Genomic DNA, 25,599 nt, shown 5'->3' with positions numbered 1-25,599 from the left:
TCTCCTTCTGCATGGGAGCCTCTGTGGGAAGCTGACTGCAGTCAGCCATCTTACCTCTCCCCCTCCCACTTTATCTTCCTTAAGATTAGGTTTAGTTATATATAATGGAAAGCCAAAGGTGATAGTGACTTAAACACACAATAATGTATTCAACCACGCAAAATTCTGGACAAGGTAGCCAAAATCTTGTATAGTGGGGTTATTATTCTTTTGCAGTTTTTTTTTTTTTTTTTTTTGGCCAGGGCCAGGATTGAACACACCACCTCCAGTATATAGGGCCAGTGCCCTACTCCTTGAGCCACAGGCACTGCCCAGTATAGTGGTTTCATGAAGTCATCAAGTAATTATATTCTCAGTACCCAGCTTCCATCTTCAGTGTTAGTACAAGGGCCAAAGTAGCAGCTGGGCTCCAGCCATCAAACCCACCTTTGCAAAAATGAAATAAGAGAGAGAATTCTATGGCAGTCTCCCCTAAATTTTTGTCCCTTGTTTAGAAAGTCAAACATGAAGTCCTTCTCAACTTCTTTCACTTATATGGTGTTGGCCAGAACTTAGTCACATGACTATAACTGGCTGTGGGGCGGGGGGCATATTGCCACCTGAATGATACAGGAGTTGTGACAATGAGAATAAGAAAGTGGACATGGAGTAATATTGGGGAGCAACTGACAGTCTTGGCTATACTTCATTCTTTGACTAACTAATCCCATCTCCTAGTCCCACTCGACTAATGCAAATTTCCACAACTTAAATCTGGGATGAAAACGCAGGCCCCGTGAGTAAAGGGTTTGCCTGTGGCGGAACCAGCCTGGGTGGAGAAATGCAAGTGTAGAGCCGAGAAACCAAACCTGTACCCAGATTCTCAGGCCATAGCACTGTATGCATCCTTGACAAAGCTCCAGGGGAAAAATCAAATGGTATAAAATAATCATGGGGTGGAATCAGCAGAAAAACTCTGGTAACATGAATAACCAGAATAAACCAACCCCCCCACAAAGGAAAGATATGGCAGATGTAACTGAAGATCTCATTCATAAACAGCTGGCCAAGATCTCAGAAATCGAATTCAGAATTTGGATGGCAAACAAGATAAATAGAATGGAGGAAAATTTGGAATTAGAAATTCGAGGAGAAATTCAAAAGTCAGAATTAGAAATTCAAGGAGAAATTCAAAAGTTGTCTCAAGAATTTAACGAATTTAAAGACAAAACCTCCAAAGATTTTGACGCACTGAAGTCAGAATTTACAGCCCTCAAATATCTGAAAAATACAGTAGAATCCCTCAGTAACAGAGTGAAGCAAGCAGAAGAAATGATTTCTGACATTGAAGGCAAAGCTTTTGAACACTCCTAAACTACCAAAGAGGAAGAGAAATGGAGACCAAAAATGGATCATTCTCTCAGAGAGCTCTGGGATAATTTGAAGAAGGCGAATATGCACCTCATTGGAATCACTGAAAGTGATGAAGTGCCCTTGCAAGGCACAGAGGCCCTTCTCCATGAAATTATAGAAGAGAATTTTCCAGTCATGCCAAGAGATTCTGAAATTCAGATAGCAGAAAGTTCAAAACCCCAGCACGACTCAATCCCAATAAGACATACCCCAGGCATATCATAATTAACTTCACTAAAGTTAATATAAAGGAGAAAATTCTGAAAGCAGCCAGATGAAAGCAATCCATTACCTACAAAGGGAAGAATATTAGAATGACTGCAGATCTCTCTGCTGAAATTTTTCAAGCCAGAAGAGGATGATCATTGACTTTTAATCTCCTAAAGCAAAATAACTTTCAACCCCAGATACTGTATCAAACTAAACTGAGTTTCATTTATGATGGAGAAATTAAATTCTTTAATGACATTCATATGTTGAAGAAATTTGCCATAACCAAACCAGCTCTTCAGGATATTCTCAGACCTATCCTCCATAAGGAGCAGCCTAATCCTCTACCACAAAAGTAAACTCACTCAGAAATTTTTTATCAAACTCCAACTTCTACAGTGGTGAAAGGATTAAAAATGTCCACCAGACTTTCAAAAAACTCAATACCCAAAAGTTTATCACACTTATCAATATTCTCCATTAAGGTGAACAGCTTAAACTGTCCTCTAAAGAGGCATAGGTTAGGGCGGCGCCTGTGGCTCAGTCGGTAAGGCGCTGGCTCCATATACCGAGGGTGGCGGGTTCAAACCCGCCCCCGGCCAAACTGCAACCAAAAAATAGCCGGGCGTTGTGGCGGGCGCCTGTAGTCCCAGCTACTCGGGAGGCTGAGGCAAGAGAATCACTTAAGCCCAGGAGTTGGAGGTTGCTGTGAGCTGTGTGAGGCCACGGCACTCTACCGAGGGACATAAAGTGAGACTTTGTCTCTACAAAAAAAAAAAAAAAAGAGGCATAGGTTAGCTCACTGGATACAAAAACTCAGGCTACATATTTGATGCATAAAAGAATCACATCTTACCTTAAAAGATAAATATAGACTCAAGGTCAAGTGATAGCCCTCCGTATTTCAGGCAAATGGTAATCAGAAAAAAGCAGGTGTTGAAATTCTGTTTGCAGATACAATAGGCTTTAAACCAACAAAAGTAAGGAAGCATAAGAATGATCACTTCATATATATTAAGGGTAATACTCAATATGATGATATTTCAATTATGAACATCTATGCACCCAACCAGTATGCACCTCAATTTACAAGAGAAACTCTAACAGACATGACCAACTTGATTTCCTCCAGCTCCGATAGTTGGAGATTTCAACACTCCTTTGGCAGTGTTGGATCCATCCTCCAATAAGAAGCTGAGCAAAGAAATCTTAGATTTAAACCTAACCATCCAACATTTGAATTTAGCAGACATCTATAGAACATTTCATCACAACAAAACTGAATACACATACTTCTCATCAGCCCACAGAACATACTCCAAAATCGATCACATCTTAGGTCACAAGTCTAACCTCAGTAAATTTAGAATAGAAATAATAGAAATTATAGGAATTAATAGGAATAATAGAAATTATTCCTTGCATCTTCTTGAACCAACATGGAATAAAAGTTGAGCTTAGTAACAACAGGAATCTCTGCATACTCATACAAAAACATGGAAGTTAAATAACCTTATGTTGAATGGTAGCTGGGTAAGAAATGAGATTAAGAAGGAAATTGCCAAATTTTTGGAACAAAACAACAATTAACACACGAATTATCAGAACCTCTGGGATACCACAAAGGCAGTCCTAAGAGGGAAATTTATAGCACTCCAAGCCTTCCTCAAGAGAACGGAAAGAGAGGAAGTTAACAACTTAATGGGACATCTCAAGCAACTGGAAAAGGAAGAACATTCCAACCCCAAACCCAGTAGAAGAAAATAAATAACCAAAATTAGACCAGAATTAAATGAAATTGAATACAAAAGAATTATGCAACAGATAAATGAATCAAAAAGTTGTTTTTTTGAAAAGGTCAATGAAGGTGGCACCTGTGGCTCAAGGAGTAGGGCGCCAGCCCCATATACCAGAGGTGGTGGGTGCAAACCTGGCCCTAGCCGAAAACTGAAAAAAAAAAAAAAAAAGAAAAAGAAAAGGTCAATGAAATAAACCTTTGGCTAACCTAACCAGGAAAAAAAAGAGTAAAATCTCACATTTCATCAATCAGAAACAACAAAGACAAAATAACAACAGACACCTCAGAAATTAAAAAAATCCTTAATGAATATTACAAGAAACTTTATTATCAGAAATATGAAAAGCTGAAGGAAATTGAACAAAACTTGGAAGCACATCACCTTCCAAGACTTAGCCAGAATCAGGTGGAAATGTTGAACAGGCCAATATCAAGTTCTGAAATAGCATCAACCGTGCAAAACGTCCCTAAAAAGAAAAGCCCAGGACCAGATGGCTTCACATCACAATTCTACCAAACCTTTAAAGAGGAATTAGTACCTATATTACTCAACCTGTTCCAAAATGTAGAAAAAGAAGGAAGACTACCCTACACGTTCTACAAAGCAAACATCACCCTGATCCCCAAACCAGGAAAAGACCCAACAAGAAAAGAAAATTATAGACCTGTCTCACTAATGAATATAGATGCAAAAATATTCAACAAGATGCTAACAAACAGAATCCTGCAACACATCAAACAAATTATACATCATGACCAAGTTGGTTTTATCCCAGGGTCTCAAGGCTGGTTCAATATCCATAAATCTATAAGTATAATTAGGCACATAAACAAATTAAAAAACAAAGACCATATGATTCTCTAAATTGATGCAGAAAAAGCTTTTGATAATGTCCAGCACCACTTCATGATCAGAACACTTAAGAAAATTGGTATGAAAGGGACATTTCTTAAACTGATAGAGGCCATCTACAGCAAACCCACAGCAGATATCGTATTGAATGGAGTTAAATTTAAATCATTTCCACTCAGATCAGGAACCAGACAAGGTTGCCCATTGTCTCCACTGCTCTTTAACATTGTAATGGAAGTTTTAGCCACTGCAATTAGGAAAGAAAAGGCAATCAAGGATATCCATATAGGGTCAGAAGAGATCAAACTTTCGCTCTTCACAGATGATATGATAGTATATGTGGAAAACACGAGGGATTCTACTACAAAACTCTTAGTAGTGATCAAGGAATACAGCAGCGTCTCAGGTTACAAAATCAACATTCATAAATTGGTAGCCTTTATATATACCAACAATAGTCAAGCTGAAAAAACAGTTAAGAACTTTATTTCATTCACAGTAGTGCCAAAGAAGATGAAATATTTGGGAGTTTATCTAACAAAGGACTTGAAATATCTCTATAAAGAGAACTATGAAACTATAAAGAAAGAAATAGCTGAAAATGTTAACAAATGGAAAAACATACCATGCTCATGGCTAGGAAGAATCAACATTGTTAAAATGTCCATACTACCCAAAGAAATATATAATTTTAATTCAATCCCTATTAAAGCTCCACTGTCATACTTTAAAGATCTTGAAAAAACAATACTTCGTTTTATATGGAATCAGAAAAAAGCTCAAATAGCCAAGACATTACTCAGAAATAAAAACAAAGCAAGAGGAATCACACTACCAGAACTCAGACTATACTACAAATCGATAGTGATCAAAACAGCATGGTACCGGCACAAAAACAGAGAAGTAGATGTCTGGAACAGAATAGAGAACCAAGAGATGAACCCAGCTAATTACCATTATTTAATCTTTGACAAGCCAATTAAAAACATTCAGTGGGGAAAAGATTCCCTATTTAGCAAATGGTGCTCGGTGAACTGGCTGGCAACCTGTAGAAGAATGAAACTGGACCCACACCTTTCACCATTAACCAAGATATACTCTCACTGGATTAAAGATTTAATCTTAAGACATGAAACTATAAAATAACTAGAAGAGAGTGCAGGGAAAACCCTTGAAGAAATTGATCTGGGTGAGTATTTTATGAGGAGGACCCCTGGGCAGTTGAAGCAGCTTCAAAAATACACTACTGGGACCTCATCAAACTAAAAATCTTCTGCACAGCCAAGAACACAGTAAGTAAAGCAAGCAGACAGCCCTCAGAATGGGAGAAGATATTTGCAGGTTATGTCTCCAACAAAGGTTTAATAACCAGAATCCACAGAGAACTCAAACGCATTAGCAAGAATAGAACAAGGGATCCATCGCAGGCTGGGCAACGGATTTGAAGAGAAAATTCTCTGAAGAAGACAGGTGTACAGCCTACAGACATATGAAAATATGTTCATCATCTTTAATCATCAGAGGAATGCAAATCAAAACTACTTTTAGATATCATCTAACTCCAGTAAGATTAGCCCATATCACAAAATCCCAAGACCAGAGATGTTGGCGTGGATGTGGAGAAAAGAGATCACTTCTACACTGCTGGTGGGAATGCAAACTAATACATTCCTTTTGGAAAGATGTTTGGAGAACACTTGGAGATCTAAATATAGATCTGCCATTCAGTCCTGTAATTCCTCTACTAGGTATATACCCAGAAGACCAAAAATCACATCATTACAAAGGTATTTGTACCAGAATGTTTTTGCAGCCTAATTCATAATTGCTAAGTCATGGAAAAAGCCAAGTGCCCATCGATCCACGAATGGATTAATAAATTGTGGTATATGTACACCATGGAATATTATGGAGCCTTAAAGAAAGATGGAGACTTTACCTCTTTCATGTTTACATGGATGGAGCTGGAACATATTCTTCTTAGTAAAGTATCTCAAGAATGGAAGAAAAAGGATCCAATGTACTCAGCCCTACTATGAAACTAATTTATGGCATTCACATAACAGGTATAACCCCGTTATAACCTAAGAATATGGGGAAGGGGGAGAGGGAGGGGGGATGATGGGTAGTGTGGGGGGGTGATTGGTGGGATTACACCTATGGTGCATCTTACAAGGGTACATGTGAAACTTAGTAAATGTAGAATATAAATATTTTAAGACAATAACTAAGAAAATGCCAGGAAGGGTATGTTAACCAGTGTGATGAAAATGTGTCAAACGGTCTATAAAACCAGTGTATGGTGCCCCATGATCACATTACTGTACACAGCTATGGTTTAATAAAAAAAAGGTAAAGAAAGATAAGGATGGTCACTACTTATTGGTCAAGGGAAACACCCAACATGAAGACATTTTGATAATTAATATTTATGCACCCTACCGGAATGCTCCTCAATTTATAAAGGAAACCCTAATGGATATGAACAAGTTGATAACTTCCTGCACTATAACAGTTGGAGATTTTAACACCCATTTGACAGTTTTGGATAGATCTTCCAAGAAGAAACTAAACAAAGAAATGTAAGACTTAAACCTGACCCTAGAACAAATGTACTTTACAGACTTCTACAGAACATTTCATCCATACAAAACTGAATATACATTCTTCTCATCAGCCCATGGATCATCCTCCAAAATAGATCATGTCCTAGTACACAAGTTTAACCTCAGCAAATTTTAAAAAACAGAAATTATTCCTTCTATCTTCTCAGACCACCATGGAATAAAAGTTGAACTCAACAGCAACAAGAATCTTCATACTCAAACAAAGTAATGGAAACTAAATCATCATAGGCTGACTGATAGCCTAAGACAAGAAAAGAAGGAAATCACCAAATTTTTGGAACAAAATGATAATGAAGACGCAAATTATCCAAACCTGTGGGATACTGCCACGGTAGTCCTAAGAGGGAAATTTACAGAATTGGAAGCCTTCATCAAGAAAACAGAAAGAGAGAAGGCCAACAACTTAATGGATCATCTCAAGCAACTGGAAAAGGAAGAACATTCCAACCCCAAACCCAGCAGAAGGAAGGAAATAACCAAAATTATGGCAGAATTAATAGAAATTGAAAACAAAAGAATCATTCAGAAGATCAACAAAACAAAAAGTTGAGTTTTTTTGAAAAGATTAACAAAATTGATAAACCTTTGGCCAACCTAACTAGAAACAGAAAAGTAAAATCTCTAATATTATCTATCAGAAACAATAAAGGAGAAATAACAACAGACACCTCAGAAATTCAAAAAAATCCTCAATGTTTACTACAAAAATCTCTATTCCCAGAAATATGAAAATCTGAAGGAAATGGACCAATACATGGAAGCATGCCACCTTCCTAGCTCAAACAGAAAGAATCAGAAATCTTGAATAGACCTATATCAATCACTGAAATAGCATCAACTATATGAAATCTCCCAAAAAAGAAAAGTCCAGGACCAGGTGGCTTCACAACAGAATTCCATCAAACCTTTCGAGAGGAACTAGTTCCTATATTATACAACATTTTCGAAAGGAAAGAAAAAGAATGAATACCTCCCAACACATTCTTTGAAGCAAATATCACCTGATCCCTAAACCAGGAAAGTACCCAATAAAGAAAGAAAATTATAGACCAATATCATAAATGAGTATCGATGCAAAAATATTCAAAATATCTTAGCAAACAGAATTCAACAACACATCAAAAAAATTATGCACCATATCAAGTTGGTTTTATTTCAGGGTTACAGGGCTGGTTCAACATATGGAAATCTACAAATATAATACATTATATAAATAAAATAAAAAACAATGATCATATGATTCCCTCAATTGATGCAGAAAAAGCCTTTGATAATATCCAGCATCCTTTTAGGATCAGAACAGTTAAGAAAATAGGCATAGAAGGGAAATTTCTTAAACTGATAGAGGCCATCTACAGCAGACCCACAGCCAACATCATACGGAATGGTATAAAATTGAAAACATTTCCACTCAGATCAAGAATGAGGCAAAGATTCCCACTGTCTTCACTGTAATTCAACATCGTCTTAGCCATAGCAATCAACCAAGAGAAGTTCTATCAAGGGTTTCCAAATAGGGTCAGAGGTGATCAAACTCTCACTCTTTGCTGATGATATGATTGTATACCTGGAAAATCCTAAGGACTCAACTTCAAAACTCTTAGAAGTGATCAAGGAATACAGCTGCCTTTCAGGATACAAAATTAATACTCACAAATTAGTAGCATTTATATATACCAACAATAGTCAAGGTGAAAAACAGTCAAGGACTCTATTTCCTTTAAAGTAGTGCCAAAGAAGATGAAATATCTGGGAGTTTTCCTTACAAAGGACATGAAAGGTCTCTATAAAGAAAACTATGAAACTCTGAGAAAAGAAATAGCTGAAAATGTTAACAAATGGAAAAACATACCATGCTCATGGCTGGGAAGAATCAACATTGTTAAAATGTCCATACTACTCAAAGCAATTAACAAATTTAATGCAATCCCTATTAAAGCACCAGTATCATACTTTAAAGAACTTGAAAAAATAGTACATCATTTTATATGGAACCAGAGAAAACCTCGAATAGCAAATACATTACTCAGAAATAAGAACAAATCAGGAGGTATCACGTTACCAGACTTCAGGCTATACTATAAATCTATAGTGATCAAAACAGCATGGTACTGGCACAAAAACAAGAGAGGTAGATTTATGGAAAAGAATAGAGAACCAAGAGATGAATCCAGCTACTTATTGTCATTTGATATTCAACAAGCCTATCAAAAATATTCAGTGGGGGAAACACTCCCTATTTAACAAATGGTCCTGGGTGAACTGGCTGGTGACCCATAGAGGACTGAAACTGGACCCCCACCTTTCACCATTAACAAAAATTTATTCTCACTGGATAAAAGATATAAACTTAAGACACGAAACTATAAAAATACTAAAAGAGAGTGCAAGGAAAACACTTGAAGAAATCAGCCTGGGAGAATATTTTATAAGGAGGACTCCCTGGGCAATTGAAGCAACACCAAAAATCCATTACTGGGATCTGATCAAACTAAAAAGCTTTTGCACAGCCAAGAGCACAGTAAGTAAAGCAAACAGACAACCTGCAGAATGGGAGATTTTTGCAGGTGATGCTTCCAACAAGTGTCTGATAACTAGAATCCACAGACAGCTCAAACTAATCAATAAGAAAAGAATAAATAACCCCATTTCTCTGTGGGCAAGAGACTTGAACAGAAACTTCTCTAATGAAGACAGGTACATGGCCTACAAACACATGAAAAAATGCTCATCATCCTTAATCATCAGAGAAACGCAAATCAAAACCATTTTGAGATATCATCTAACTCTAGTAAGATTTGCCCACATCACAAAATCCCAAAACTACAGATGTTGGCGTGGATGCAGGGAGAAGGGAACACTTCTTCATTGTTGGTAGGAATGCAAGCTAATAAGACCTTTTTGGAAAGAAGTTTGGAAAACACTCAAGGAACTAAAAGTACAACTACACGAAGACAAGTTGGTTAAGGGTTACAAAATCACAATTGAAGAGAAGGAACACGTTCCTAGTGGGGTTCAGCAGTGCGGAAAGGAAACTGAAATCAAGACTTTTAATAATAATTTATTGTGTATTTCAAAATAAAATAGCTAGCAGAGAAGAATTATAATTTTCCCAGCACAAAGAAAAGATTCATGTTTAAGGTGATAGATATCCTAATTATCCTGATTTGATTATCATACATTGCATACAGGTGGGAAAATATCACATGTACTCCCAAAATATGTACTTACTATGATATGTTAATTTTTAAAAATCCAAATACATATATATACACATACACTAAATATTGGAGGAGGCCCTGAGGCAGATGTCTTATAAACAGTAGCAGGCATCTTGCGGGTACAAGCATTGAATTGGACCAAGTAAATGACATGAGAAAACCACCTTCTTTCAATCATGAAGGACTTCACAGTATTCCTGTGTCAAGATATATTGTTCTGCTTTGGGAAAGGACCTAAATTCTGAAAGTGTCTGCATCCATTGACAAGCCGTGAAAGAAAGGCCAGGACATGGATGATCAAGGCCTGGTGTGTTAAGTCACCATCTTGTCATGCCAGCTCCAGCCAAGCCACCATGGGGAGGGTGGGGCACCCTGTGTTCTAGAGGGTCCTGGCACATCCAGGACCTCACTGCTGGCATGCAGTGCTCAGGTGCGGTGCTCAGAATCTGCTGGGGCATTAACCCAGCTGTGTGGAGAAAAAGAAAGCAGAACTGGAAGATGGAGAAGGTTCAGGAAGGGTGGGGCCTTGGTGTGTGCCACACCTTCTGGGGGCAAGACATGATTGCAAGAGGGACTTTACCTAACAAATGCAATCAGTGCAACCTGGCTTATTGTATCCTCAATGAATCCCCAACAATAAAAAAAAAAAAAAAAGAAAAGAAAAAATCACTTCATCTCTTTAATTCATCCCAAGACAGTCTAAATCAAGATGTGGTTTTAATCACCTTGTGTTTACTCTAACTTGGCAACAGAAACCCATGTTTGGCAGGAGAAGGGAGGGAAGGCCTCCATCCTTATCAGAAAGTGGCCCAGCTCCAAAATCAGGGGATCCCAGAGGATCTGGTCACTCACAGACATGCAAGAAAACACAGTTCAAAGTGTTCTTTGCTGTGTGTACCCAAGGAACAGGGACAGAGTGGGGCTGCCATGGCTGCCACTATGATGACAAACCCAAACGCCAAAGTCTCCAGCCCTGATAGAGGAAAAAGGTTTCAAAGCAGTTTCTTGATGGGATTCTCTTGGCAAGAAACAGACCTGTGTTTCTCAATCAACTTGAATTCCTTTGAGTAGGCGAGGCCTGACCCTTGGTTTGCTAGTTCCATGTCTGAAGAGAGGTGTTTATTACACTTCAAAGCCAGAAGCACAAAACCATATCTGGGGGAAAAACTGGTGAAGTGGCTCACTATTGTCCCTTAAAGACAGCTGCTCCAACTCAGCCTGAGGCCCAGAAGCTGGTAGGTTGATGTGAGAGTGTGCAATAGCTATTTTACCCCTCATTAATTAAGGTTCAATAATTAATTCAATAATAAATAATTCTATCAGCAGATATAATACTTATCCCCACAAGTAAACAAAATGCCACATTTTGACAACAAAAAAAGAGCAAACAGTTCCATCACTGGGCAAGAGACATAAACAGAAACATCTCTGAAGAAAACAGATAAATGGCCAACAAACACATGAAAAAATGTTTATCATCCCTGATCATTAAAGAAATGCAAATCAAAACCACCCTGACATATCACCTAACCCCAGTAAGAATAGCTGCCATCATAAAATCTCGAAGCTGCAGATGCTAACATGAATGTGGAGAAAGGAGAACCCTTTTACATGACTGGCGGAATTGCAAACAAATACAGCCTCTTTGGAAAGAAGTATGGAGAATCCTCAGTGAGCTAAAAATAGACCTTGCATTTGATCCTGCAATCCCATTACTAGGCATCTACCCAGGAGAAAAAAAAAATCATTTTAACATAAGGACATTTGCACTAACTTGTTTATCACACCTTAATTTATAATTTCCAACATGTATAATTGCCAAGATGCCAAGTGCCCATCAACACATGAATGGATTAATAAACCGTGGTGTATGCATACCATGGAATACTATTCAGCCATGAAACAGCTGAAGGTTTTACATGTTTTGTACTAACCTGTATGAAGTTGGAGAACATTCTCCTTAGTAACATATCACAAGAATGGAAAATCAAGTGTCCAGTGTACTCAATCCTAACATAAAGCTAGTAGATAAACAAATACACACCCACACAAGAGAAAATTTTAATTCAATTTAAGTTGGGGAGAGTGGGGAGAGCAGAGAAAGGCAGGGGATCGGTGTGCTTTCACCTAATGGTCACAATGTAAGGGCACACGGCACACCTCCTGAGTGAGGGACGCAACTACAATAGGGACTTTACCTAACACATGCAAACAATGTAACCTAATCATTTGTACACTCATATTAATCTGAAATTTTTTTTAAATGCCATACTTTGAGAATGATTCCCAAGTTGGGTATAAGGAAACTGACATCCTTTGCTCAATCAAATCTGAAGTTTTTAAACAGAAAAAAATACACATTCATTTCCACAGCCCTCTTCTCCCATCTCCCCTTTTTCTACCAGTGAAAAACAGATTAACAAGGTACAAGACTTGATGGTGGCTGACTGGCTCCAGAGTGACCGCAGCCTGCCAATCCCAAAGAGATGGTTTGCTGGGCTGGGCTGGGCTGAGGCAGGGAAGGTGTGGATAAAAAGGGGTGAACAGGCTTCAAAAATATAAAGGATGTAGCCAGGCATAAACCCCACTGCTTAGGAGGCTGAGGCAGGAGACTTCACAGAAGCCCTTGAGCCCAGCAGTTCAAGGCTACAGTGAGCTGTGATCACACCACTGCACTATAGCCTGGATGACAGAGGGAGAGCCCATCTTCAAATGGAAAGCATGTAAAGCTATTAATAACAGGGCTGGTATTGGGAATGGGGTCAAATATACATCGATCTTAATTGTTTGTGGATTCTGTATTCGAAAATTCATCTGCTCACTACAATTTGTTTGTAACCCTAAAACCAGTACCCCATGGTGCTTTCACAGTCATGAAATGCACAGTGGTGTGAAGAACTGGATTCACCTGATGCTCACAAAGTGACCTATGACTTTTGTTTACACACTCATGCTGAATCAAGTACCCTTTTCAAGGTCTATTTAGTCACACTTTTTTTTTTTCTGGCTTTTTTGTGCTTGCTGCTGGTGATTTTGCTGTATAGAGTGGTCTCCAAGAATACAGCTAAAGTCTGTTGTTCTAAAGTGCCAACAGACTGTGATGTGTTTTAGGGGGCAAATGCTCACGTTAGTTACACTCCCTTCAGCATAGGGTACAGTGCAGTGAGTTCCATGTTAATGAATCAACAATATATAGTGAATAGGGTATCTTTAAACTGAAACAAATACACAACAAGGGTACATATGGATCTTGATAAGAAAAACCAAGCATAAGAAAGAACTTACAAAGACAATTCAAACCTGCCTGATCATATGGATCATTGACTAGCTGCTCACGGGAACTTAATCCTGTAATTCCCCTAAACAGTGTTTCAGTATTCACTAATGCAATGTTCATGGTGACTTCACAGAACACAACTACTATGAACAAGGAGAATTCATGTACTCCCAGCCAGGTTCTGGCTTAAACAACTGGGTGGATGGCGGTATCATTTGCTGAACCACAGCTCCCTGAGGGAGGACAAGGTATTAGGCGGGAATATGTGATAAAATCTTGAAATTTTCTACTTCTCTTAAGACTCTTGGGCATTATTTTGGTATCACTTGTGGTGAGCACCCCAGTCGCTGAAAAAGTACCACCCTATTCTGCGATGTTACCTATAAATTGAAAGATCATTCGAGATACTTTAGTTTCCCCTTATCTACAGTGGATATATTCCAAGACCACCAGTGGATCTGAAAACTACATGTATGTACATATACACACACACATATGTTTTTTCCTATACATACATGCCTATGATAAAATTTAATTAGTAAATTGGGCACTATAAGAGATTAACAGCAATAATAAAATAGAACAATTATAATAATATGCTGTAACAAAAGTTATGCAAATGTAATCTCTCTCTCTCTCAAAATATCTTATTGTGCTGTGATCACTTATTTTTAACTTGAAACCACAGATAAGGGGAGGACTACCATACTCATTCAGTTCAAGAGCTAATATTCTCCATACCTTCCATCTCTTTGAGCTCCCCAATTTAATCCTCCAAACTCAAAAGGATGTAGACCATAGGGAGATGCTCTCTGAGCTTTGCACAGAGAATTTCATAATGAGACGAGTTTATCAACAGCAAATAGAACAATGATGTGTTAAAAGGAGAGAGTAAGAGAGATGTGTAGGGGAGTAAGACGACGATGAAATTGTCAGCCAGGGCAGCGTCTTACGGAAATTGACCAAGGTTGAGAGCCAGGAAGACGGACTGACAGGAAGGATTTCAGGAAAAATGAACATAAATTTGAGATGTTAAGGAGATGAGGAATGGAAGAAAGAGGGAGAGGGAGAGAAACAGAGAACAAGAAAGAACTTACAAAGAGAATTCAAACCTGCCTGGTCCACATAAAGCTCATCACCTTGGTTTTTCATGCTGTGGGCCAGATCTGGCCTACCTGGCTTTTGTCTTTGTATGGCCCATCAGCTAAGAATGTATTTTACACTTTCAATGTTTCAGGAAAAAAGTCAAAAAAAGAATAATATTTCAGGAAATGTGAAATTTAAGCTTCATTGTCTTTAAGTGAAGTTTTATTGGAATACAACCATGTTCGTTCATTTATGTGTCTGTCTGTGGCTGCCTCTGAGCTACAAAAGCCCAGTTGGGAAGTTGAGACAGAAACCATATGGCCTGCAAAGCCTAAAATATTTACTATCTGGCCTGTTACAGAAAAAAACTTGCCAGCCCTTAAACTGAAGATTGTCTTTTAAGCAGTGTACCCAGTGTATACTTAGGAGACTATAGTACCTGAAAAGAGGGGACAGGCCAGAAAGACCAAGGGCAGGAACTGGGTGCCTCATGTATAATAGGTATTGACCACACAATCAACACTGATATAAGAACTGGTGTCTTTGCCTTTGTTATGACCAAACGTTATTGTTTAAAAATAAGCCACACTGTAGGACACACCTGAAAAGAAACACTTTGGCCATAAGGGATTGGGGAAAGGATTTAACATCATTGGTCTCTCATTAAACAGCACAAGAGCACATAAGTGCAGGAATGAGAACACCAGCATTATTGCACAGCAGTCTCCACACCTGTGGTGTATCACTTCTATAAATAGCCTCAGGCAAAGCCAGTCCAGGCTGCTCCAACTAAGACTGACAGCTGCTGAGAGATTGCTGCTGAGATGCTCGCTGCTACTAATATTGACTGTGACTTCTAAGGTGCTTCAGCACCTGACACCTGAAGGAGACCTACATAGAGCGAAAATATATAGCGGTCTGTGTCCTGACAGTTTCAAGGGTTGGGGCTGGCAGCGTGGCAGCTCCGACACCACACAAAAAATAAAGTCTCAGAAATCAGTGAAACATGATAGGATCAAAGTCCCTCATTGACTTCTCTTGTGTTTGTTTATTTATTTATCTATTTATATTTTTTGATACACAGTCTCACCCTGTTGCCCTGAGTAGAGTACCATGGCATCAGCCTAGCTCACAGCAACCTCACACTCGTGGACTCAAGAGAAACTCCTGGCTCAGCCCCCCTAGTAGCTGGACTACAGGCATCAGCCACAACACCTGGCTAGTTTTTCTATTTTTAGTAGAGACAGGGTTTTACTCTTGCTCAGGATGATCTCAAACTCCTTAGCTCAAGCAATCCAACTGGTTTAGCCTCCCAGAGTATTAGGATTACAGGCGTGAGGCACCCCCTGGGCCCTGATTTCTCTTTTAAAGAAAACTGTTGGTCATTCTTTAATCACCTCAGGTGGGAAAGTTGAGTGAGTCCCCTGACCAATGTCAAATCTGGAAGTTGTCTTTCTCCCCAGCCTTCCTTGGAATGAAGGTTTGTCCTACCTGGCAACAGCTGACTCATGACTTTGGGCTCCTCCAATAAGAGGACTGTACTGAGCCCCGGACCAGACAGGCTCAACTCCACGGGCATGTGCTCACCTTCTGGTGACCCGCTTTCTGTTCTAATTTGACCTTCCTTTTCTTGCTATCGAGGTCAAAGTCTAGTCAGAATTCATGCTCATTCCCAGGCACTAAAAGGCCCATCAGTGTCTTCCGCAAGCTCCCCTCTGTCCTGTCAGTCCCCTGTGACTTTCTACCTTGCTCCATTTTGTCGTGGGGTTAGCTTTTCTGGCATCTATCAGCTTTCCAGGCCTTACCTGGTCTCTTTCACACATTCCTCTATAGCAGTGGTTCTCAGCCTTCCTAATGCAGCGGCCCTTCCATACAGTTCCTGTGGGTCCCGACCTAAAGGTTGACAACCGCTGCTTTATAGCCACACACTCACACATAGTGCTTTTCATTCATGGGTTCCCTCTGGAGATGCGCTTACAGAGGTTATAGTCTTACAAATGGGCCTCTGACTCCACCCTGGAACACTACAGGGTGGTGATGGCTTTATCTACACTTGCTGGTGTGTATATCTGTATACACTGTGAGTTCAGCTATGCTGTTGTGCACATACACACATGTCTGGCACACAGACGTACATGGGCATGCGTGGGTCTGCCTGTATGTGTGCACATGGTCCTAGCCAGCGTGTTGGATCCATGGTCTCAGCAGCCAGGCCAAGCTCTAAGTGTCCAGATGCTGGCTTATGATTGATAAGTACTTATGGCAAAAGGGACTCAAAATTACCCTATAATTTTTATGTTTTACAATAACAATTACATCTCAGAAATGATATAGTAAACCTCCCTTTTTGATTTGTTGCCAGGGTGGCATCCTTCCCTACCTTAAAAAAAGAACAGAAAGAATTACAGAAAGCAGAGGACTAAATCAAGCAATTTAGTTCCTAAGAGATGCAAAGAGAAACAAGAATTATTCTTTCTAGACTCATCTTTTTTAAATTGGATAACTGCTCCTCTACAAATAGAAGCCCACATATAAAGAGCGTCTGCCGTGGCTGGTACAGCAGTACACAGAGTATAAACAAGCTCCTCGGGGCAAGGACACGTGCCCCGAGCAGCCAAGGCACACTTCTCGAGCTTCATGCTTCAAATCTGTTTTCTTAACCAAAATGTACCCAGCAGCTAGTACATCGCCTGACAAATAGGAAGAGCTCACACAAAAATTTTCAGAATGCATAATGGATAGTTTTGGCCTTGGAAACAGCTCCAACATGGGAGATCTCGTCCTTTGTAAGGGAGGTCTCACAGAAACTAGTTTGCATGAGGGCTTTTTTGTGGTGAAGGAGGGTGTAGGGGCTGCTGAGAAGAGGGATTTGCACCTCCTTACAACCAGGTGAGGGGCTGGGAGTGGGAGAAAGCCTGGCTTCTCTTCAGATACTGGTCCTCCAGCAGTGTGCCCGGAGCTTAGCTCTCAGACACATGGGGAGAAGTGCTACGGGGGGAAGTGCTGCAGGAAGGGAGGGAAGCCACTTAGTTTCACCAGATGTGGCTTTGGTGTGAATGGACACGGAGTGAGGGCTCCTGCACCAAACACAGCCTGCCCCAGCACCCTAAGGGCCTGAGGCAGGCAGTCCCTCAGAGGAGCCAGCCTGTTTGGGAGGACAGCTGCCTTGCCCCATGGCATGGCCAGCTGATAGCCAGGGCAGGGGAGGCAGCATCGGCTGGAATGTGGGGGCAGAAGTCCAGTTCCAGAGAGGACCAGACTGGCATTCATGTGATCCCTCCCCCCCCCCGCTATGCAGAAGCCAATGAACCTGTAGAAACTCAGCTATCCTGTGCCTGGGAGTAGAGAAGATGCAGTCCTCTGTGATGTTAGGTGCCTCAGCAGGTCCCAAGGTTACTGCTTGGACCCTTTGAAGTTCAAAGTCCAGTATTTGAACTTCTCTACTGTCCAGAATTGCTGGACCCTTAGTGTGTCTTGAGTGGGAGGGGTCCAGCAGCGCAGCCCTGACCCCTGACCTTGGTGAATCTGGGACACAGAAAAGACAATGTTTGCAGAAGGCTGCTCCCCCACTTCCACCTTGAAACTAACTTTGTTTGGGATCCAGATCACCTGTTTCAGGGCCTATTTACAACTAAATTTCTTAGAATTTCTTAAGGCTCAAAATTTCAAAGAATTCTTAGTCAATTTGTATCCTTTCCTTCCCTACTCAATGGTTTCTAGTCTCAATGACAGAGAGAGTGAAACATTTCAACCAAGAGTGAACTTCAAAAACACTCAGAAATTCAAGAATCTGTTTTCCCGCCTCCTTTTCCTTCCTGGCACGGTTTTCAGACCCCACCCCACACTACCAAACGCAGGGAGGCTCATCACTGATCTTAACAGCCTGGCCGGTGTCTAGCAGGAGACTGAAAGGAAGCAAAATCTCCCACCACTTTCAACCTCTGCAGTTGGGCTTCTGTCCCTAGAACCTCACAGAGGTATGAAAAACCATCCAACCTGACTGCCACTTTTCCATTCAGATCTTACTCCTCTCTCCGCTTCCACTGTTCACATAGTTCAGGCCCTGGTCACCTCTTACCTATACGTCTTCAGTGATCTGCCAGTGACAATGTCCCTGACCCCAGTCTAAGTCTCTAAATCATTTTGCCCTCTCTTCCTGGGTAGGTACCTCTAAACGCCAACACAGCCTTTCCACAGGATGGAGTAGGCAGGTTAATATCCCCCAGGGAGGTATTATCCCAGCCCAAGCCCTGACACCTGTGACTCTCTAACCTTGTAAAGAAAAAGGGATTTGGCAGATGTGACTAAGTGAAGATCTTGAGATGAGATTATCTTGAACCACCCAGATGGGTGGATCCTTAAACAAGGAAGGTAGAGGACATGACAGTGACAGAAGAGGAGTAGGGGACATGGCCATAGAGGCAGAGACTGGAATGATGCAGCCACAAGCCAAGGAAGCCAGCAGCCTCCAGAAGCTGGAAGAAGCAAGAAACGTGTTCCTTCCTGAGGGTCAGAGAGTGTGCAGCCCTGCTGATACCTCAGACTCCTAGACTCCATAGTCAGGACAGAATAAATCTCTCTCTTTTTGTTAAATCACCCCATTTGTGATTTGGCATAGGAAACTCATTCAAGGACCAAAATTCTGTTGCTTCAAATTGTAAACCCCTCAGTAGTCAAGACTCTGAACATTCTTCAAGCTCCTGTTTCTCTCTGCCCTTTACTTCCTTCTTCCCCAGCCACATGTCCATCCCAGCACCTGGGAGCTCTGCTTCCTCTGGCTGGAACTCCTTGCTTGTCCACCTGGGGAGCACAAGCACATAGCCATCTGGCCCTAAAAGTCATCTCCTCTCAAAAGCCATAATAGTCTGTTTCACCCGTCCTACAGTTCGGTTTTGAGTTCCTTGTGTATGCTACAATTTATTCCACTTTTCTACTAATATCTCTCTCTTCTCCTAGGCCAGAAGGTCCTTCCATTTAGGGACTGAACTTCATCCACTTCCAGAGCCCCATCTCTGGTGTAGCATCTGCCACACAGTGTGCAGCAATCACAAACTGATGTTCACCCCCGGTTCAGGCATTCCGCGACTGCCTCTGGCTCATCATCTTCCCTTGGCCCAGTGTGACCTGTGATGGCCTTTCCCAAGTCTCCTTCCCCGGATTTTCATGCCCTGTTCATCTCATACAAGCAACCTTCAGTCTTCCTTCACTTTTTTTTTGTTTCCTTCTTACATCTTTCTGAGTGTTTTTCATCATTCTTCTATGGTGTTAGCTTCTAAACATAGCTCCCCCCCTCTTCTGAACTCCTTCCCACTCACCCACTGGAAATCTCTGCACAGATGTCTCACAGACACTTAGAGTCTAACATGTCAAAAACAATTCTCTTCTCTTCTTCTCTGCCTATTAATTTGAACAAGCAGGGCCTACGGGCTAGGATTCTGGAAACCAAAGTGTCCAGAGAAGGGAAGAGAAAGATGGGGCCGAGCAGGAGCTGGCGGTCTTGAAATCAAGGACAACCATTGCCAATGTCTATGAGGCACTTCAAATGAATTTTCCCTCTGAAAGGCCTTGGCAGAGATGCAGAAATGAGACTTATGGCTATAGCCGAGACATCAAACCAGGCAAGCAGAGAGGGGATCCTGGGAAGGGTGTAGTGCATGAAAATGTTTGCAGAAATAAAGACTCTAGAGTTCCCTTTTGGGGCCCTCCAGAATGTCAGCTTGGATAATATCCACTTCTACATTTCCTGTTTCCTCTCACTCAGATAGCCACACTAAGATCAAAGTCATTCTTGATTCCACCTCCATTAATGCAGGTTCTATTGAAGGGAGCCCTCGTAACTGCCTTTGGCCTCTCCTGCCCCATCCTCATTGCCTCTTGCTGTCTCTTGTCTGGGGCACTTCAAAGACCTCCAAAGGCCGCAGCCTCCAGCCAGTCCCTGCATCAGTCACTTCCAACACTGGCGCCAAGATTCAAGTGTGCATTAAACTAGGTGGTGGCATTCCGTTGCCTCTAGGATGAACTCTGAACTCTGAATTTGGGCAACCAAAGTCCTTCACACACGCCGACCCTCTCCCTCTCCTCAGCTTAGTCTGCTGCCCATCCCCAGTTGTACCTCAGACTCAGCCCTGTCCAGCAGCTTTCAGGCCTCAGTGTAGTGCACTATTTCTCACATGCTACAAACGCACCCCTTCATCCCTTGCCTTTCCTAGCTGCACATTCTCACTCCCCCTTCAGAACTCCACCCTAACGCCACTGCTTCCTCCCAGCACTTCCAGGGCCTTCTCCATTTCCTGGGCTCCCTTGGGTGCCGTTGCCCCAGTTACTTATCACGCTCTTCAGGGATACCTGTGTCCCCTATTCATCTGCCCCCACTAGCCAATGGGCTTCTCAAAAACAACCATAGCTTCTTAGAAACTTTCCAAATCCTAATACTTAGCTTGAAACCTGTCATGTTGTGGACACATCAGTAAATATTTGTTATACAGATTAATAGGATGTCAGCAAAGATAACGACTGAAAACAAAGGAAGAAAGCAATTCCATTGCAAAGCAGGCCCCAATGTCCCAGGCCTCTCAAGAGCCCAGTGACTTAGTGTCTACTCCGAGGGGGGAAAGTTTCCATGGTTTATCCTGAGAGCAAGGAAAGAGATCAGAGAGTGAATGACCCCTTTTTATTCAGATCTGGACACCAGGGATAATGCCACAGAGACTGGCCAAGCGTAGACAAGGAATGTGAGTTTGGGTCTCAGAATATTACAGCTAGGAGGCTCTCAGCTCTCACCTCCCTTCACTAACAGCTGAGGAGATAAGGTCCAGAGAGGCCATGTGACCTACACTAGCAGGTGATAAGGACAGAAGTGAGAAAGCAGCTGCTGGAGAGGGGGATGGCTGGAGGGAGGGAGCCAAGAGGAAATGGAAGTGGATTTAAGCAAATATGAAGCACTTGAGTCATCTTCACCCTCTTTGGCAGATGGAGGTTCCCTGGGAGCACATATATTAAATTGTGTGTGTGCTGCTTTATAAAGAGCTGTTTTCACATGCATGCTTGTCTGTCTCTGGCCAGATTGAGAGCTCCAGAGGAAGGAGGCTTTTCCTCCTTGGGTTCCCATCTCACCAGTCTAAATGCCCCTGTGATACACACATGGCCACACGTGGTCCAGAAAAGGAAGAGGTGGCCTTTTCTGGCACCTAAGAACAAGTATAGACTGATTGATAACTGTCATTGATGCCACATCTACTCCTGCCTCGTCAAAGAATGTTTCTTCTCCTTGTCTTCTAATTCTAGTTCCACTGACCTGATTTGCCTAATCAGCTTTCTGTGGCCTTGATCCCATTTCCCGCCTTTGTTTTGAAGCAAGTGCCCCTACCCCCACTCAAGTCTCTATCAGGTCTGCCAATGGCATCTTAGAACAATGAGACCTTTCCAACTATTTTATTTTAACCATTCCTCAATTCCAGAATTTTCTCATCTTTATTACTGTGAAGAACTTCTGCAAAACAGATAAGATATGTAGTCAGTAGCTGGCACAGTGCACGGCACAGTGTTGGGCACATGTCTGTCTGCCTTATGCTCACAGGACTAGTCCTCATCCTTTTCCTGCCAGCTCCCCCTCTCTGGGAGTTGAGCAGACATAATATAGTGGGCTTCTCTTTGTTATATGTGTATGTGTGTGTTTGTTTGTTTGTTTGTTTGTTTGGTTGAGACAAGTTCTTACTCTGTCACACAGGCTGGAGTACAATGGCCTCATCATAGCACACTCAAATTTCTGGGCTAAAGTAATCCCCCTGCCTCAGCACCCGAGTAGCTAGGACTACAGGTGAACAACCATACCTGGCTAATTTTTCTTTTTGAAGAGACAAGGTCTCACTCCTGCTTCGGGCTGGTCTCAAACTCCTTGGCCTCAAGTAATCCTTCCTCCTCAGCCTCCCAAAGTGCTGGGATTATAGGTGGGAGCCACCATGCCTAGCCTGTAGAGGTTTTTCTTTAGGCCTACAGAGAACATTGCATAACCTGTGCACTAACCTTCTTGGAAAATGTTGAGAGCTGTTTCATGCCTCCAGATCAGGTAGAACATATGGCCGAGGCCAGCATGCACCCCAAGAAACCAACTCACTTTCCTCAATCATGCAGCCTTCTGGGCCTCTAGACAGCCTGGACACAGAGGTCTTTTCTCTCCCCTGCTCTAGAACAGAGAGACATAGATGGTGACAACCTCCCCAAATAGTGACCACAGCAATAGACTCTACCAATGCAACTCTACATGAATGTTCCCCAAATTTTCGCCATGCAGGTGTGCTCCTGAGGGATGAGCAGCCCATCCGAGTGGCCAGCACTACTTACCTTCTGCGGACGTAGCTGGGGCAGTTTGGCTCCTTTCATCAGACCTCTTTGGGATTCCTTTAGACTCTCCCTGGACTGTGCAGATTCTCTATATCAGCAGCCCAAGTGCACACACACTCTATGAGATTTACCCCTGCCCAGCAGGTGTGAAGAGAGTCTTCTGCCCCTCCTTTACTCTTACAGTCAACCTTTCCCCCAGCAGAAGGAGAAACTCATGTCACTGTGTTTTAAAAGAATTGGAAAGTTGGAGAGGAAAATGCTGCATCAGGATGAAGGAGGTGGCTCCATCTTATATTTGCATAATACTCAATAGCTTACAGAGGGCTTTTGTGTGCAGTTTTTAATTTAACCTTCCCAATAACCTGTGAATAAGCTGATCAGAGGAGCAGGAGACTTGCTGAGCACACCGTTGACTTCAGTTCTAGTTCAGTAAATGTACAGTGGAGGCCCCCTAAGTATAGTTGACCCTTGAACAACACAGGTTTGAACTGTGAGGGTCCACTTACATGCAGATATTTTCCACATAAATATATTAAAATTTTTTGAAGATTTTCAACAATTTAAAAAAACTCACAGGCAAACCACATAGCCTAGAAATATTGAAAAACATTAAGAAAAAGTTATATATGTCATGAATGCATGAAATATATGTGTCAATTAACTGTTTATGTCATCCACAAGGTTTCCGGTCAACAGTGGGTTCTTTGCTTGATCAAATAACAAAGTTCTTAGGGGCTTTTGTTTTGTTTTATGGTGGGGAGGGGGAGATGGAGACCTAGGCCTGAGGGAGAGCAGGGCCTGATGCTGAGGGGGCTGGTGGCAAACAGTGATATGTTGGTGGCAGGGGAAGCTTGGAGGTGGTGCTAGGGCCAGAGGCCCCAGAGCAGCCCTGTGCCCCACACAATTGGTTTGCAGCTGAACTGTACCTTCACCATGTTTGCACATACCCAGCTTTGCTTACTGAGCTCACATTAGCTGTATTTGGAAGATGTTAGTACCAAAGTGCTATCCACACTGGAGCCAAGAGAAGGGGACCCTCCCTGGACAGAGGACAAGATGGGAGGCTGGAGCAGCAGAGGTTTATGCTCACATGCAAGCGTTAGTGGACCTGACTAGGCAGGCATTGGCCACCCTGTAGTTTCAAGTATGATTCTAGGAGTCTGGAGGATTTGAGAATACCTGGAATCAAATCAACTGTATCCTCAAAGCCTACTCTCTATATTAATATGGTTTTGCTCTCATAGGAAATTTTTCCAGGAAAATAGAAGCTAGAAATAACGTTGTTTCATGAATTTTCCAGAAAATTCCATTCAAATAAATGGTAAACTATTGGACTTTTCAATAAATAGCACTAATGACTATGTCTCAAGGCTCTTTGAATCCATTGCCTAAAAACTATCACGTTGCTGTGTCCACCAGTCCTAACGATACCGTGAGCTCCACCCAGTCCTAACACCCCACCTTTGCAGCATTGGATGACTTCTAAAGCCCAAACACAAAGCCTCATAAATACCCCAACTTGGATGACCCTCTGAGGGTCTGCTGTTCAGATTGTTAGATAGGGCTCCTTCCCACCCCCCACCCCCACTGACCACACATTAGGCAGTGAGCAGCTTTGGCCTATGGACAGGTTGTAGAAGGATATTTTCAGGGAGCCAGATTTTGCTCCAAGTAGGTAGGCAAGTGCTGGGGAGGAGAGCCAATACTTGACTTTGTAGAACTGACCTTATGATGCAGCAAACACACGTCAAATCACCCATTACAAGCAGGATCCCTTTAGAGGGGAAAAAGTCAAAGTTTCTTTTTCTTCCTTTTCTTTTCTTTTCTTTTTTTTTGGGGGGGGCCAGGGCTGGATTTGAACTTACCATCTCCAGTTTATGGGGCCGGCACCCTACTTGTTTGAGCCACAGGTGCCACCCTTTTTTTTTTTTTTTAGACAGAGTCTCACTCTGTCACCCTGGTAGAGTGCCATGGTGTCATAACTCACAGAAACCTCAAACATCTGGGCTCAAGTGATCCTCCTGCCTCAGCATTCTTAGTAGCTGGTACTACAGGCACCTACCACAATTCCCAGGTATTTTTTCTATTTTTAGTAGAGACAGGGTATCACTCTTACTCAGTCTGGTATTGAACTCCTGAGCTCAGGCAATTTTTCTGCCTCAGCTTCCCAGAGTGCTGAGATTACAGGCATGAGCCACCATACCTGGCCACGAAGTAAAAAGTTTTAATAATTGATTATAATTATTTAAACACAATTGTGGTACATGCGGTAAAAATATCTAGACAGAGACCTGGAAGAGTCCAGCTCTGACTGGTGCAGTGGGAAGGCCAGAGCCTCCAGGGGAGGCTGGTGAGCTTCAGCTGAGTCTTGCACTGCAACCTTTTCCACGCAGCAGCAGGGTGGGCCTCAGCCTCACTTAAAAGAAAACTGTGTTTAAAAGTGGGAGGGGCAGTGCCCTGGCTGACAGCGAGGGGATTCCAAACCCTGGGCAGGGTACTGCAGTGCCTCAGATGGAGTGTCATGCATGGACGCAGAAGGGCTAGGTGACAAGACTGCTGCCAGCACTGCTGAAGGACTGACTCAGCAGAGGTGAGCCATTAAGTGTCACTTGGTCAGGGGGACAGTTGGCTGAGGAGGGATTCTAGGGCCAATGGGAATTCATATGGGCCTGGGCTGTGAGAAGAGGGATCTCAGAGGGAATTAGAATACTCACCACATGGTATCCTGGACAGAAATGGAAGGCGAGGGAAGGAAGGGGGTAGTTTTGAGTGGCCTTAAGACAAGTCTGAATTCT

This window comes from Nycticebus coucang, chromosome 10, assembly GCF_027406575.1.
Source record: "Nycticebus coucang isolate mNycCou1 chromosome 10, mNycCou1.pri, whole genome shotgun sequence".
Lineage (NCBI taxonomy): Eukaryota > Metazoa > Chordata > Mammalia > Primates > Lorisidae > Nycticebus > Nycticebus coucang.
The sequence above is the reverse complement of the archived record's forward strand: the minus strand, read 5'-3'. Positions refer to the sequence as shown.